Source organism: Ranitomeya variabilis, chromosome 4, assembly GCF_051348905.1.
Source record: "Ranitomeya variabilis isolate aRanVar5 chromosome 4, aRanVar5.hap1, whole genome shotgun sequence".
In the NCBI taxonomy this organism is placed as follows: domain Eukaryota; kingdom Metazoa; phylum Chordata; class Amphibia; order Anura; family Dendrobatidae; genus Ranitomeya; species Ranitomeya variabilis.
The window spans coordinates 734,335,242-734,353,868 of record NC_135235.1 but is presented as its reverse complement, the minus strand read 5'-3'; positions in this window follow the sequence as shown (position 1 = coordinate 734,353,868).

Below are 18,627 nucleotides of genomic sequence, written 5' to 3'. Positions count from 1 at the left end.
TATATACTACGTGGGCTGTGTTATACGCTACTTGGCTGTACTATTTTTCTCTGCTGTATCTGTGCATCATGAATCGTGGTATGGGTTAAAGAGGGGGGCCCACTGAGACTCTTTCGCCTGGGACCCTCAAAAACCTGGAGCCGGCCCTGGCTTCACTGATTGTTCGTGGCCAGGCGTGACCAATCAGCGACAGGCGCAATCTGCCCGCGAATTGGCGCGGAATTTGAATCATGCTTCGCTAATTGGTCACGGCCGGCCGAATCCTGTGTATAAATTGCATTATTCTGAAAACTTCATAAATAAACTACATACATATTCAGGGTGAACTGTTGTGTAATTCTGTGCATTCAGAGTACTGATAGTTCAGACGGGTGACGCAGATTTTCAATACAAGCTATACACGGAACAAAATCAATAACAGAGAACCAAGTCTTCTGATTTTTAACGTTTTTCTTTTTCCTTTGCTTGGTCATCTTTGAGAGTTGGGGGTGATCTTTGCCAGTCCATTCTTCCAAAGAGTCATAGTCGTTTCAAGGTAAAAGTCCAGCTGGTCAGGAAAAGGCATTCCAGAGAAAAGGACCTGTACAAGCAGCAGAGAAGGGACAAGGAGGACGACCAAGATGGCTTCAGTAAGAGTGAGTATGGACTTATCGACCCTTAAAAGATTAGCAAAGCACAGTAAACCCCCACTATACCCAAATCTGCAAAATTGCTGTGGTCTGCCCTATTGGAACAAGCATGTGGGCATGACAGCATGTACATAGACAGACGGTCAGTCTTGACTAAATCAAGTAAACAATTACAAATGTTAGCCAAACTGATCTGATCCAAAGACATACTGATAGGAAATTTAGATTGTGAGCCCCATCGGGGACAGTGATGATAATGTGTGCAAAACTGTAAAGTGCTGCAGAATATGTTAGCGCTATATAAAAATAAAGATTATTATTATTATCTGTGTGTATGAGGAACCCCTGTGTGATGCAGATTCCCCAAACTTCCACTGCCAATGTTGTGTGACTAATGTGCAGAGAGTGTGTGCCTTACAGACACAGCTGGCAGAGAACGATCAGTGTAATGTGGACGGAGAAAAGCAGATTGCCAGTCTTGAATCACAACTTCTGATAATGAAAAATCATTGTGTTGATATGGAAGCACGGCTGACTCAGTCTGGTGCTGAGATCAAAGCTGTGAAGGAAATGGCAGCAGCTAGTGATGCCTTTGTTAATCAGTGCAGGGTGGAGCAAGATACTAGTTCCCAACTGATTACTAGTCTGCAAAATATCATCAATGATTTTTCAAATGCGGTGCCGGCCTTCTTTTTGTCTCCGAAAACAAAGTCAGAGCCCCGACCAATTGTGCCCTGTGCAGGGCAAAAAGGGGGGAGTGAAGGGACAGGTGAGGGATCAAATATTTTATCAAATTTTGATCCAATAAAGAAATGTAATGACAGGTATTTGCTGTCCAAATTACAAAGAAAATGCAAACGTAACATTGTTGAGAGTGCATCCTTAGTAATGGAAGAGTTTAAAAGTTCCAGACAAAAGGAAGTATGTTCTGTCCGGGCCCCTAAATCTGGCATGGCATATGTTACATGTTATGCCTGTGCTGGCTCCAGCCATATTGCCAGGTGCTGCAAATGGCCAGGTACAATGAGGGAGAGGAACTATCATTCTGTGAAATGTTTTAAATGTGGTCACTTTGGACATATTGCAAGGAACAGTTATTGCACAAGTAATTATGAGGGGCCTAGCAATATTGTCAAGAAGCACAGGCATTTACACAGACATAATGGCATTCTCTCTGTCTCATGTACCAAACCACTGCAGACTCCTCAAAATGGCCGATTACAACCAGGGAGGCTAGTGAGGCATTGATGTAAACTCAGCTTATAAGAGTTTCTATTTTGCCTCTAGCCTTTCTGATTGTTTGTTTTGGTTTCTTTTAATCTTCTTCTATTTGCCAAGTTTGCTCTTTTGTCATTGAAATTAATTGTTAGACCAAGTGAGGTTCAGACAGGAGGTAGAAAGGCTTTATCTGAGGTTCATTGTGATTGCAATGATAAGAGGATTTGTTAAGGTACCGTCACACTCAGCGACGCTGCAGCGATATAGACAACGAGCCGATCGCTGCAGCGTCGCTGTAGAGACGTCAAACACAGCAGCTCCAGAACGATGCAGGAGCGATCCAGTGACGTAGCGGTGACTCACTTATCGTTCTCGCAGGTCGTTAGCTCCATGTAAAACATTGCTGGCATCGTTGCTTTTGCTGTCAAACACGACGATACACACTGATCTGACGACCAAATAAACTTCTGGACTTCTAGCTCCGACCAGCGATATCACAGCGGGATCCAGATCGCTGCTGCGTGTCAAACTCAACGAGATCGCTATCCAGGACGCTGCAATGTCACGGATCGTTGTCATTCTCGTTGTAAAGTTGTTTAGTGTGAAGGTACCTTTAGTTGTTTGCTGTTTTTTATCAGACCCCCTGTGTAGTAAATGAGGTTTATTTACTGGTACTTGTATTTTTAGCTCCAGTTTTCCATAGAATTTATAATGATAAGAGTAGCACAGATCACAGGATAATAGTCACATCCATGGATGCTCTGATTTTTTGCTTGAACTAAGGGTACCGTCACACAGTGCCATTTTCATCGCTACGACGGCACGATTCGTGACGGTCTAGCGATATCGTTACGATATCGTTGTGTCTGACACACTACTGCGATCCGGATCCCCGCTGAGAATCGTACGTCGTAGCAGATCGTTTGAAACTTTCTTTCGTCGTCTAGTGTCCCGCTGTGGCGGCATGATTGCATCGTGTGACACAGGTTGTATACGATGTGCGCACAGTAACCAACGGCTTCTACATCGCAAATACGTCATGAAATTATCGCTCCAGCGCCGTGTATTGCAACGTGTGACCGCAGTCTACGACGCTGGAGCGATAATCATACGACGCTGCAACGTCACGAATCGTGCCGTCGTAGCGATGAAAATGGCACTGTGTGACGGTACCCTAAGATAGGTAGGGAGGTGTGTGTTCACCTAGGCCTTGAAGTTCAGCTGTAAAATTGACTTTGTTTGTTTTCCTGTGCATCTTAGATTGGATAAAGGTTGTTGTTACGTGAACTAAGAGAGGCGAAGAAGCATGGACAGATAACAGACGTACACGATGGAGTGTCATGTTATACTGTGTGCTTTAGACCTTGAAGTTTGGATGGATAACATGATTTTGTTTAAAACGTGATGCAGGATACAACTATAGTCAGTGTACCTTAGTTTTACGTTTAGTTTTCCTAAGGGTGTTAAGTAGCTGCTAGGGTTGCATGTCATCTCAAACACCTGGGGCTGGACACACCTCTTTTAGCTGGTCACATATAAGGGACAAGAGCATGTGCCCTGCTCTCTCTCTTTTGCTTTGCCTGGAATGATGATGGACCCACATGGCTTAAGTATACTCTGTATCCCCTTTTCCTAATAGGCCCAGTACTACTCATTAGGGATAGCAAGCTATAGATTGGGAGGGCTGATATTGCATGTGTGAATTGGGAAATCGGGCAGTTAATTGTGGGTCTTTATATTGCGGTGATATTGTTGTGATATTACTGGACATTGTGGGTTATTACTGTGTGATACTGTTGGAATATCACTGTATACTGTAGTGATATTACTGTATTAGAGTTGTAGTATCCGTATATTTGTATATATATTTATTGTCGCCAGCTTGGGTATAAATATATATGTATGTTATAGACTGCCAGACTTACGTATGTGTAATAAATATCATTTATTGTTACAGTTTTGTCTGTTAGTATATAGCATAAGGAAAAGTTAACGTTGAGGCATATTAAGTGGATATTAATCATTAATAGTCAAGTTTGGCATTAATAGTTAATATCGGACCTCAATAGAGGTGTAGGGAGAGTTATTGTTATTTATTTATATAGCACCATTGATTCCATGGTGCTGTACAGAGTTCCTCCTTTCATAACTATAAATTTAGTATTTGGGGGGAAAATCCCGTCCTTTTACAGTCGTTAACCCATCTCCTGACACCATACCATGTGGTAGTCTCCGCTGTCGTGTACCAGTGTGCCGTGGTGAGCTCCCCTTGGTGGCCGGAAGCTGTCATAGCATACGCTGCTGTGGTGAGCTCCCCCTGGTGGCCAGAAGCTGCAATACCGTCCCTGCCATACAATTGGTCCAGGAGCTGCTGTGGAACATCGTTACCGTCTCCTGACTGTGGAATCCAGGTACTCTACAGCCCTTAATGTTATTTTTTGTGGCCCTGTGCGTGTCAGGCAACCAGTGGGTCACTGATTCTTTAGGGTAGGGAGGTCCAACCTGCGGCCCTCCAGTTGTTACAAAACTACTGTACAATTCCCATCATGCCTGGACAGCCAAAGCTGTAGATATTGCTGTCCAGGCATGATGGGAGTTGTAGTTTTGTAACAGCTAGAGGGCCGCAGGTTGGACACCCCTGCTTTATCGGGTGTCTGCTTTTCTACTGAAGGGTCTAAAGCACAAGAAATAAACAGTGCTGGTATATTTTTACCCCTAGGCATGAGCGCAAAAAAAAGAGCTATTCTGTCGAGTACAAGAAAGAAATCGTGGAAGACTCCTGGGGCAAAAATCTTACTGATTTCTGCGAAGAGAAGATGTTGAGCATCCGAATGGTCCAAAAATGGCAAGCAGATTACGGTAACCTAAGTCAACAAGTGGACAACGGAAATGCTAAAAAGCGCAAGTGTGGATCAGGTCGGCAACCATTATCCTCTGAGCTGGAAGACATGATCTGTGAATGGGTTGTTGGCAGGAGATCAAAGGCTTTGGTTGTGAATAGGGCTCAGATTCAAGAATTTGCCCTTGCAATGGCACCACAGTTCGAATTCAAAGCATCACAACCCTGGCTGGACCATTTCCTTCAGGAAGTGAACTGTCTTTAAGAAGATCCACAACACTGTTTAGGCTGGAAGATGTTGGAATTCTGAAACGTGCATTGGCATTCAAGTCCTTTATTGATGACGCTGACTTCTCCAAACACAATCTTTCCAATATGATTGCTATGGATGTAGCTGCAGTGTTTATGGCCAAGCGTCTCAACCAACAATTGAGCAGCGGGTGCCTCCTCAGTGTACATTCCCTCCACTGGTTATGGAAGTGCACGTGTTACCTGGATTCTGGCAATTTCTGTGGATGCCACTAAAGTCCCACCTTTAATAATTTGTAAGGGCAAGAAAGAAAAGATTGAACGTGTTTCAAGCATTTTTATTCTTGAAACTGGAAACTGAAAAAGCCTGAGCCACACAAGCAGTTATAAGGAAGTGGGACTAGCCAAAGAGTCTGCTAGTCTGGGATGCAGCCGGCACACCCCGCGCTAAAGACATGAAGACGTAAAGTTATATGAGAGAAGAAAGGATTGGTTGGCACTGAATATACTTCAAATGTTCCTGCTTAACTGTTGCAGTTATGGAGCACAGATGTCCGGGGGTTAATGCTTACTTCAAGAGCTCGGGCGGTGCTTAAGCCATGAAAGACAACACATTCAATCTGCAGTGGTGTAGTAGAAAAAGAAAGGCAGCACTCACCCTTGTATGCTTCTGTTGAAAAAGTTTCTTTAATCCATAAAGGTCAGACTTTACAAACAAATGCGGGGTTGGCTAGGGCATAGGAGTGGAGAGGGAGCGGTGATGACAAGACGGTCCGTCTTGTCATCACCGCTCCCTCTCCACTCCTATGCCCTAGCCAACCCCGCATTTGTTTGTAAAGTCTGACCTTTATGGATTAAAGAAACTTTTTCAACAGAAGCATACAAGGGTGAGTGCTGCCTTTCTTTTTCTACTACACCACTAAAGACATGAAGACATTCCTTCACAAAATAGATCCAATAATGATTACTGCAGGAAGGACGGCCTATCTCCACACTCTGGATTTTGCAATAAACAAGCCTGGAAATTAATGACTACATAGAAAATAGAATGGAGAGAAATCAGCGTGGAAACTCTGTGAAGCCTAAACTGCAAGAGGTTGTGACTTGGGGGAAGAATTCATGGGAGAAAATCACTGACAGATGTGTTACAATTCACTACAAGCAGGCTACATGGACAAGGACTACTCAATAAGGACAGCGCTATTGCTACACAGGAGAGATTTGGGCCAATGATTCTGAAAGACATGGAGTTACAAGAAATTCACCAGGAAATTCAGAGGTTGGATTGTTATGATGAGGTTCCAGAAGATGATGACATGACTGTCATTGAATACATCTTGCTTGGTGTTCAGAAATATCGGGATCGATAAATGAAGCATAGATTGTTGTACATGGAAATAATGGTCCAGTAGTAACAAGAAATTCTGCCTAGGATTCACAGTCTGGTTGTGCTGGTTTGTGTTGACAACTACTGTACAGTATATACCTGAATAAATCTGAAGTCTTCTTCATGAAAACATAAGACATCCCCTGAAAATAAGACCTAGCGCATCTTATAATATAAGACACTGTCTTATTTATAACTTTAGCATATCACTTTTTATTCTGCATTTCTCACCAGTTGCACTTTCACTGGTCACTTGGTGATCTCACATCTAGCACTTTTCACATGCATTGTTTGGTTTCCTGACACCCCTCACTATCACTTTACCTGACTGATCGCTACCAGATGGCTCTATGCAGCATTATTCATCTTTGTCTTACCAACAGGTTTTCATCCTGAACCTTGCTTAACTTGGGATGCTGAATGCTTGCGTGGGGTGGGCCCATACGGAGGTTGAGTTACCTGGGATGGCGTGTGTCGCTGTTTCCTGGATCCCGCACATGACACACCACCCGGGGGCGTCACAGATGCATTTACCCACGTGGGGTATACTCGCTCCCTGGGAGCTCTGATTGGCATTTTCCCCAGGTCATTCGGTTCACACCAATGAGCCATCAGGAGTATATCCCAACCACTACTAGGTGTCACTTCAATAACATGACCCTGGATAGGAAAGAGCTGGCATAAACAATAACCACCAATGTGATTGGCTTACATTGGCAGACTCAATCATGTGTTCCATAGATGTGACCGGGGAACAGCCCCAATTCCTTTAGAAACACTCCCAATGTATCCCAGAATTACGTACCTTGCCTGGATTAGTGCAGGACTTTGGTTTGTTGGAAACACTTATCCATACCCTCTGAGGAAGCAGATGTGGAGAAACGCGCATAAGAGGGTATAGTGGTAAATATGTAATCCTTATCTGTAAACTACTGGCATGTCGTCTATAGGATTTGTAATCTCCATCTCTTGTTAGGATGTTTACTCCTTTACACTATATGGGGTGTACTATATTCCTGGAATATTCCATATAGCGCTTGCTGCACTTTATATCTCCTAGTTTTATTCCAGGAATGTAATGCACTGTTAGCGCTTTATTTTCTTACTATTAATAACCTTTGCTCTGTGTCCTCCCATTATAGAAGCTATTCATTTATAAGTGTACAGTATCTATTGACCTTATAAACTGATATCAAGTGATACAGTTGTGGCCAAAAGTATTGACACCCCTGCAATTCTGTCAGATAATACTCAGTCCTTCCTGAAAATGAATGCAAACAAATTCTTTAGTATTATCTTCTTCATTTAATTTGTCGTAAATGAAAAAAACCACAAAAAGAATTGTCCTAAAGCCAAATTGGATATAATTCCACACCAAACATAAAAAATGGGGTGGACAAAAGTATTGGCACTGTTCGAAAAATCATGTGATGCTTCTCTAATTTGTGTAATTAACAGCACCTGTAACTTACCTGTGGCACCTAACAGGTGTTGGCAATAACTAAATCACACTTGCAGCCAGTTGACATGGATTAAAGTTGACTCAACCTCTGTCCTGTGTCCTTGTGTGTACCACATTGAGCATGGAGAAAAGAAAGAAGACCAAAGAACTGTCTGAGGACTTGAGAAACCAAATTGTGAGGAAGCATGAGCAATCTCAAGGCTACAAGTCCCATCTCCAAAGACCTGAATGTTCCTGTGTCTACCGTGCGCAGTGTCATCAAGAAGTTTAAAGCCCATGGCACTGTAGCTAACCTCGATGTGGACGGAAAAGAAAAATTGACAAGAGATTTCAACGCAAGATTGTGCGGATGTTGGATAAAGAACCTCGACTAACACCCAACTTACCTGAAAAAGCCTAAAACGTTTTGGAAGAATGTTCTCTGGTCAGATGAGACAAAAGTAGAGCTTTTTGGGCAAAGGCATCAACATAGAGTTTACAGGAGAAAAAAAGAGGCATTCAAAGAAAAGAACACGGTCCCTACAGTCAAACATGGCGGAGGTTTCCTGATGTTTTGGGGTTGCTTTGCTGCCTCTGGCACTGGACTTCTAGACCATGTGCATGGCATTATAAAGTCTGAAGACTACCAACAAATTTTGCAGCATAATGTAGGGCCCAGTGTGAGAAAGCTGGGTCTCCCTCAGAGGTCATGGGTCTTCCAGCAGGACAGTGACCCAAAACACACTACAAAAAGCACTAGAAAATGGTTTGAGAGAAAGCACTGGAGACGTCTAAGGTGGTCAGCAATGAGTCCAGACCTGAATCCCATAGAACATCTGTGGAGAGATCTAAAAATGGCAGTTTGGAGAAGGCACCCTTGAAATATCAGAGACCTGGAGCAGTTTGCCAAAGAAGAATGGTCTAAAATTCCAGCAGAGCATTGTAAGAAACTCATTGATTGTTACCGGAAGCGGTTGGTCGCAGTTATTTTGGCTAAAGGCTGTGCAACCAAGTATTAGGCTGAGGGTGCCAATACTTTTGTCTGGCCCATTTTTGGAGTTTTGTGTGAAATGAGTTTTGTGTGAAGTGTTTTGCTTTTTGCTTCATTCTCTTCTGTGTTTTTTCATGTAAGACAAATTAAATGAAGATAATACCAAAGAATTTGTGTTTGCAATCATTTTCAGGAAGAAACTGAGTATTATCTGACAGGATTGCAGGGGGTGTCAATACTTTTGGCCACAACTGTATATCTACAATTCGTTTACATATACATATGTATGTATTTATCTTATACTCAAATACAGTTGTGCTCAAAAGTTTACATACCCCTAAGGAATTTTTGCTTTCTTGGCCTTTTTTAGAGAATATGAATGATAACACCAAAACTTTTTCTCCACTCATGGTTAGTGGTTGGATGAAGCCATTTATTGCCAAACAACTGTTTCCTCTTTTTCAATCATACTGACAACTTCAAAACATCAAATGACCCTGATCAAAAATTCACATACCCTGCTGATTTTGGCCTGATAACATGCACAGAGGTTGACACATAAGGTAACATCGTCACCTGTGACCTGTTTGCTTGTATGTGTGCATAAAAGCTGAGTGAGTTTCTGGGATCCAGACAGACTAGCATCTTTCATCCAGCCACTGACTTTTCTGGATTGTAAACCATGGGGAAAGCAAAAGAATTGTCAACGGTTCTATTGGAAAAAGTAGTTGAATTGCATAAAACAGGAAAGGGATACAAAAGATATGCAAGGAATTGATAATGCCAGTAAGCAGCATTCAAACTGATTTACAAATGGAAAATCAGGGGCTCTGTAAAAACAAAACCACGGTCAGGTAGACCAACAAAAATGTCATCCACAACTGCCAGTAAAATTGTTCGGGATGCAAAGAAAAACCCACAAATAATATCAGCTGAAATATAGGACTCTCTAAAAACTAGGGGTGTGGCTGTTTCAAGATGCACAATAAGGAGGCACTTGAAGAAAAATGGGCTGCATGCTCGAGTTGCCAGAAGAAAACCATTACTGCCAAAGTATCTCACCTACAATACACAAAACAGCACAGAGACAAGCCTCAAAACTTCTGGAACAAGGCAATTTGGAGTGATGAAACTAAAATTGAACTTTTAGGCCACAACCAAAAACGTTACATTTGGAGAGAGGTCAACAAGGCCTACGATAAAAGGAACATGAATTCCTACTGTAAAGCATAGAGGTTGATCGCTGATGTTTTGGGGTTGTGTGAGATACAAAGGCACATGAAACTTGGTCAAAGTTGAAAGAAAGATGAATGCAGCAAATCAGCAAATACTGGAGGCAAATTTGCAATTATCTGCCCGGAAGCTGCGCATGGGACGTACTTAGATGTTCCCACATGACAACGATTCAAAACACAAGACCAAGTCGGCCTGTGATTGGCTACAGCAGACCAAAGTGAAGATTCTGGAGTGGCCATCTCAGTCTCCTGTCCTCAACATTATTGAGCCACTATGAGAAGATATGAAGCGCGCAGTTCATGCTAGACAGCCCAGGAATAAATTTACGGGAACTGGAGGCTTTATGCCAAGAAAAGTGGGCAGCTTTACCATCTGAGAAAATGAAGAACCTCATCCACAACTACCACAAAAAACATCAAGCTGTCATTGATGCAAGAGGGGGCAATACATGGTATTAAGAAACGGGTATGTGAACTTTTCATCAGGGTCATCTGTACTGTAGAGGTCGCTTAGCTCCCTTTGATGTGGGCTCTGGCGCTGAGCCCACATCTTTCCTGGGACATGTCAGCTGTTTTGAACAGCTGACATGACCCGGAATAGCTGTGGGTGAAATCGCGATTCATAGCAAGTAATTCCATAGCATCATAGCAAGTAATTCTACTGCATAGAGGCGATCTGATCATCGCCTCTATATAGCAGAGCTGATCGGGCTATGGCAGCTTCTAATCTCCCATGGAGACTATTGAAGCATGCCAAAAGTTTAAAAAAAAAAGTTTTTAAAAATATAAAAAAAATAAAAAGTTTAAATTACCCCCCTTTTGCCTCATTCAAAATAAAAAAAATTAAAAAAAACAAACATACACATCTTTGGTATCGCCGCATTCAGAATCACCCGATCAATAAAAAAGGATTAACCTGATCGCTAAACAGTGTAGCAAGAAAAGAGTCAAAACGCCAGAATTACGTTTTTTGGTTGCCACAACATTGCATTAAAATGCAATAACGGGCGATCAAAACATTGTATCTGCACCAAAATGGTATCAACAAAAACGTCAGCTCAGCACGCAAAAAATAAGCCCTCACACCGAGATCATGAAAAATGGAGACGCCAGAAATCTCGGAAAATGGCAATTTTTTTTTTTTTTTTAGCAAACTTTGGATTTTTTTTCTCCACTTAAATAAAAAATAACTTAGACATGTCTGGTGTCTGTGAACTCGTAATGACCTGAAAACTCAGTTTTAGCATTTGGGGAACATGGTAAAAAAAAAAAAATCCAAAAAACCATTGTGAAATTGAACTTTTTTTTGCAATTTCACCACAGTTGGAATTTTTTCACCGTTTTCTAGTACCCAACATGGTAAAACCAATGATGTCACTCAAAAGTACAACTGGTCCAGCAAAAAAACAAGCCCTCACATGGCCGTATTTACGGAAAAACATAAAAGTTATGGCTCTGGGAAGAAGGGGAGCAAAAACTGAAAAGCAAAAATGAAAAAGGGAAGGGTCTTGAAGGGGTTAAAAAGAGAAAACACAATAGTTTGACAATAAATGGCTTCACTCAACCACCAACCATGAGTGGAGAAAAAGGTTTGGTGCTATCAATCGTATTCTCTGAAAAAAGGCCAAGAAAGCAACAATTCTGCCGAGATATGTAAACTTTTGAGCACAACTGTATGGTGCACTTAATCTCATTTCAACCTTGACAGTGACACTCTCTTAGGATATATCTTACTGTATGATGGCACTCTTGCACATAGCCACTAGATGGAGCGACATTTGCCTGAATTTTTATATCTACGCATGGTTCACCCAGATTAGATTTTATTGTCTTAACTACATACTAATTATCATTATAAGCTGTGTATTTTTGTAATTATTTGTATGCATACATGATTGATTACCACTTCTGTGTCTGCTAAAACAATCCCCTGTAAAGCCTTTCTGACATAAGGTGTAAATGTATGCCGATGTCGGACTACGTCCCTTTGATGTGAGGTCCGGCGCTGAGCCCACATCTTTTCCGTCACGGGTCACCGATGGGTTGGTATGACAACCAGTGGTCTTCAAGAGATCTCTGTGTCTGTCACTGCCAGATTGCTATGAGCATCGCCCGGTGGTCGGAGCTCATAGTAAGTGATTAAGTCTGCTACATACAGGCGATTAGATCAACGCCTGTATGTAGCAGAGCCAATCAGGTTATGACAGCTGACTATTGAAGTATGCCTGTGGACACACGGGGGGGGGGGGGCATTGACCAGGGATTGTCCCGCCACATGCCTTCTCTCCTTTTAATATGGGGGAAACGCTACTCAGACAACACAGGGTGAGGGTAAAACAGTGCGGCAATGATTTATTGAACCACAAAACAGGCAGATAACACATAGAACAGTCCTAGCACAGTACCCAAGACGGTGCACATTACAGAGTCTCGCCCTTCCGCTGACTCGCAGAGATAATGGCAGCTGTGACTACAGATCTTCCAGGGTCACAACCTCACCTATGGCATGCACACAGAGAGGCGGTAACGACAAGACAAGTGTAGGAAGATGACAGCCCATTGAGTCCATGTAAGGTACAAGGACAGTTGATCTGAGGATCACAGCCTGGCTTCTCCAATTGTATCCATGGTTCAGCGATGGCCAATGGAGCAGATCTGTATTCTTCCAACGGAGGCAGAAAACCCCTAAGGTTGATTCTTATAGAATGATAGATCCGCGTCCCTCGTAATGGAGCCATGATGTAAAATGGCTGCTGTCCTGTCTCTGGTCCTTTGGATGTATGGGTGTCTTGGCAGAATCTCTCTGGCTGTTTCTCTCTCTGAGTCTCGTTATACAGAGTCATTGTAACGGGGTCTACCAAGCTGGGGTACCTCTTTCAGTACCACCCTGTGTTTCAAGAGGTCCACTTTGCTTTGGCTGGAGTCTGAGTGAAGGACGCTGGCTGGAATTCCTTGATTACATGAGAGCATATAAAAGCTGACTGATTCTCCACGTATTTCCACTTTATTCACAGAACACAGAATATATATCACAAAAGATACAGAGGGCAGGCCCATTCAAAAGCGGCAGGCCAGACATACATTACAATAGCCGCAGGTGGCCGGAGCCTGCTGATATTTACTGTGGGAATTACAAAGGTGGGGAAGGTCAGAAGGGGGATATCTTGTCTCCTCTGCCCAGGGGCGCAGCCTGTGGGCTGATGCATTAGGGACATATATCTCACATGGAACCGATTATATATACAAATAACTGCATAACATATTCTGGGTGCTGGGGGGTTTCTGTAACAGTCATGTAACCTATTTTTAGACTTACCCAGTGTCCCTCATTCAGTATTTACATAAAGGGCAAGATTGGAGACAAGATCAAGTAGCATTACTTCATTATTCAACCCCTTTACCCCCAAGGGTGGTTTGCACGTTATGGACCAGGCCAATTTTTACAATTCTGACCACTGTCCCTTTATGAGGTTATAACTCTGGAACGCTTCAACAGATCCCAGTGATTCTGACATTGTTTTCTCGTGACATATTGTACTTCATGATAGTGGTAAAATTTCTTTGATATTACCTATTTATTTGTGAAAAAAAACGGAAATTTGGCGAAAAGTTTGAAAATTTCGCAATTTTCCAACTTTTAATTTTTATGCAATTAAATCACAGAGATATGTCACACATAATACTTAATAAGTAACATTTCCCACATGTCTACTTTACATCAGCACAATTTTGGAACCAAAATTTTTTTTTGTTAGGGAGTTATAAGGGTTAAAATTTGACCAGCAATTTCTCATTTTTACAACACCATTTTTTTTTTTAGGGACCACATCTCATTTGAAGTCATTTTGAGGGGTCTATATGATAGAAAATACCCAAGTATGACACCATTCTAAAAACTGCACCTCTCAAGGTGCTCAAAACCACATTCAAGAAGTTTATTAACCCTTCAGGTGTTTCACAGGAATTTTTGGAATGTTTAAATAAAAATGAACATTTAACTTTTTTTTCACAAAAAATTTACTTCAGCTCCAATTTGTTTTATTTTACCAAAGGTAACAGGAGAAAATGGACCCCAAACGTTGTTGTACAATTTGTCCTGAGTATGCCGATACCCCATATGTGGGGGTAAACCACTGTTTGGGCGCATGGCAGAGCTCGGAAGGGAAGGAGCGCTGTTTGACTTTTCAATGCAAAATTGACAGGAATTGAGATGGGACGCCATGTTGCGTTGGGAGAGCCACTGATGTGCCTAAACATTGAAACCCCCACAAGTGACAATATTTTGGAAAGTAGACCCCCTAAGGAACTTATCTAGAGGTGTGGTGAGCACTTTGACCCACCAAGTGCTTCACAGAAGTTTATAATTCAGAACCGTAAAAATAAAAAATCATTTTTTTTCACAAAAATTATCTTTTCGCCCCCAATTTTTTATTTTCTCAAGGGTAAGAGAAGAAATTGGACCCCAAAAGTTGTTGTACAATTTGTCCTGAGTACGCTGATACCCCAAATGTGGGGGTAAACCACTGTTTGGGCGCATGGGAGAGGTCGGAAGGGAAGGAGCGCCGTTTGACTTTTCAATGCATGTTGCGTTTGGAGAGCCACTGATGTGCCTAAACATTGAAACCCCCCACAAGTGACAATATTTTGGAAAGTAGACCCCCTAAGGAACTTATCTAGAGGTGTGGTGAGCACTTTGACCCACCAAGGGCTTCACAGAAGTTTATAATGCAGAGCCGTAAAAATAAAACAAAAATTTTTTCCCACAAAAATTATTTTTTAGCCCCCAGTTTTGTATTTTTCCGAGGGTAACAGGAGAAATTGGACCCCCAAAGTTGTTGTCCAATTTGTCCTGAGTGTGCTGATACCCCATATGTGGGGGGGAACCACCGTTTGGGCGCATGGGAGGGCTCGGAAGGGAAGGAGCGCCATTTGGAATGCAGACTTAGGCTACTTTCACACTAGCGTCGGGCTTGGCCCGTAACGGTGCGTCGAGCCGAGGTTCCCGACGCTAGCGTCGTCTCCGCCGCACAACGGGGGCAGGGGATGCATTTTTCCAGCGCATCCGCTGCCCCATTGTGAGGTGCGGGGAAGTGCGGGGAGGTGGAGGCGGAGTTCCGGCCCCACATGCGCGGTCGGAAAAAGCGGACCGTCGGGAGGAAAAAACATTACATGTAACGTTTTTTGCTCCCGATGGTCCGCCACAGCACGGCGCAACCGTCGCACGACGGTTGCGACGTGTGTCATTGCGTCGCAAATGCGTCGCTAATGTTAGTCAATGCAGAAAAAACGCATCCTGCAAGCACTTTTGCAGGATGCGTTTTTTCGGCAAAATGACGCATTGCGACGTAATGCAGTTAACGCCAGTGTGAAAGTAGCCTTAGATGGAATGGTCTGCAGGCGTCACATTGCGTTTGCAGAGCCCCTAATGTACCTAAACAGTAGAAACCCCCCACAAGTGACACCATTTTGGAAAGTAGACCCCCTAAGGAACTCATCTAGATGTGTTGTGAGGGCTTTGAACCCCCAAGTGTTTCACTACAGTTTATAATGCAGAGCCGTGCAAATAAAAATTATTTTTTTTCTCCACAAAAATTATTTTTTAGCCCCCAGTTTTGTATTTTTCCAAGGGTAACAGGAGAAATTGGACCCTAAATATTGTTGTCCAATTTGTCCTGAGTACGCTGATACCTGATATGTGGGGGGGAACCACCGTTTGAGCGCATGGCAGAGCTCGGAAGGGAAGGAGCATCATTTGGAATGCAGACTTAGATGGATTGGTCTGCAGGTGTCATATTGCGTTTGCAGAGCCCCTAATGTACCTAAACAGTAGAAACCCCCCACAAGTGACCCCATATTGGAAACTAGACCCCCCAAGGAACTTATCTAGATGTGTTGTGAGAACTTTGAGCCCCCAAGTGTTTCACTACAGTTTATAACGCAGAGCCGTGAAAATAAAAAATCTTTTTTTTTCCCACAAAAATTATTTTTTAGCCCCCAGTTTTGTATTTTCCCAAGGGTAACAGGAGAACTTGGACCCCAAAAGTTGTTGTCCAATTTGTCCTGAGTACGCGGATACCCCATATGTTGGGGTAAACCCCTATTTGGGCACACGGGAGAGCTTGGAAGGGAAGGAGCACTGTTTTACTTTTTCAACGCAGAATTGGCTGGAATTGAGACGGACGCCATGTCGCGTTTGGAGAGCCCCTGATGTGCCTAAACAGTGGAAACCCCCCAATTATAACTGAAATCCTAATGCAAACACACCCCAAACCCTAATCCCAATGGTAACCCTAACCACACCTCTAACCCAGACACACCCCTAACCCCAACCCTATTCCCAACCGTAAATGTAATCCAAACCCAAACTTTAGCCCCAACCCTAACTTTAGCCCCAACCCTAGCCCCAACCCTAACCCTAATCCTAACGTTAATCCTAACCCTAGCCCTAGCCCCAACCCTAACCCTAGCCCTAATGGGAAAATGGAAATAAATACTTTTTTTTAATTTTTCCCTAACTAAGGGGGTGATGAAGGGGGGGGTTTGATTTACTTTTATAGCGGGTATTTTAGCGGATTTTTATGATTGGCAGCCGTCACACACTGAAAGACGCTTTTTATTGCAAAAAATATTTTTTGCGTTACCACATTTTGAGAGCTATACTTTTTCCATATTTGAGACCACAGAGTCATGTGAGGTCTTGTTTTCTGCAGGACGAGTTGACGTTTTTATTGGTAACATTTTCAGGCACGTGACTTTTTTGATCGCTTTTTATTCCGATTTTTGTGAGGCAGAATGACCAAAAACTAGCTATTCATGAATTTCTTTTGGGGGAGGCGTTTATACCGTTCCGCGTTTGGTGAAATTGATAAAGCAGTTTTATTCTTCGGGTCAGTATGATTACAGCGATATCTCATTTATATCATTTTTTTATGTTTTGGCGCTTTTATACGATAAAAACTATTTTATAGAAAAAATAATTATTTTGGCATCGCTTTATTCTGAGGACTATAACTTATTTTTTTGCTGATGATGCTGTATGGCGGCTCTTTTTTTGCGGGACAAAATGACGCTTTCAGCGGTACCATGGTTATTTATATCTGTCTTTTTGATCGCGTTTTATTCCACTTTTTATTCGGCGGTATGATAAAGCGTTTTTTGCCTCGTTTTTTGTTTTTTTTTTCCTTACGGTGTTTACTGAAGGGGTTAACTAGTGGGACAGTTTTATAGGTGGGGTCGTTATGGACGCGGCGATACTAAATATGTGTACTTTTGTTTTGTTTTTTATTTAGATAAAGAAATGTAATTATGGGAATAATATATATTTTTTTCTTTATTTAGTTTTTTTTTTTTTTTTTACACGTGGAAATTTTTTTTTTTTTTAACTTTACTTTGTCCCGGGGGGACATCACAGATCGGTGATCTGACAGCATGGCACTCTGTCAGATCACCGATCTGACTTACAGCACTGCAGGCTTACCAAGCGCCTGCTCTGAGCAGGCACTCGGTAAGCCACCTCCCTCCCTGCAGGATCCGGATGCCGCGGCCATCTTGGATCCGGGACCTGCAGCGAGGAAGGAGGTAGGAGACCCTCGGAGCAACGCGATCACATCGCGTTGCTGCGGGGGTCTCAGGGAAGCCCGCAGGGAGCCCCCTCCCTGCGCGATGCTTCCCTATACCGCCAGCACACCGCGATCATGTTTGATCGCGGTGTGCCGGGGGTTAATGTGCCGGGGGCGGTCCGTGACCGCTCCTGGCACATAGTGCCGGATGTCAGCTGCGATAGGCAGCTGACACCCGGCCGCGATCGGCCGCGCTCCCCCCGTGAGTGCGGCCGATCGCGCTGGATGTACTATTCCATCCTTGGGAAGTAGGGCCCACCCCACATGGACGGAATAGTACGTCCAATGACAGAAAGGGGTTAAACTATTTGCATAGTTTTTCCCTCTCTGCTTTAGAGGTCAACAAACTGGCTCCATAACACAATGCATAATTAGCATATCAGCAAACATCACTAGTAATCAAGGATAAGCCACAATAAAAGTCAATATTACCGGCCTACACAAACAAAAGTCTGTTTTCTTGACCAACCAGAAATCAACATACAGATAACATTCTATTATTCTTTGCTAAAAATAGTCGTATGGTTAATTAAGATACAATGCTGTATGTCTTCACAATGCCAAAGAAAAAAAAATGTTTTTAAAAATATAAAAAAAATAAAAGTTCAAATTACCCCCTCTCGCCCCATTCAAAATAAAACAATAAAAAAAATATACACATATTTGGTATCGCCGCGTTCAGAATCGCTTGATCTATCAATATAAAAAAAGAATTAACACGATCGCTAAATGGCGTAACGATTTAAAGTCAAAACACCGGAATTAAACTTTTTTGGTCGCTGTAATATTGCATTAAAATGAAATAACAGGCGATCATAAATGGTATCATTAACCCCTTACCGACATCGGACGTACTATTCCGTCCGATGTCGGCTCCCCTGCTTTGATGCAGGGCTCCGCGGGGAGCCCGCATCAAAGCCGGGACATGTCAGCTGTTTTGAACAGCTGACATGTGCCCGCAATAGGCGCGGGCAGAATCGCGATCTGCCCGCACCTATTAACTAGTTAAATGCCGCTGT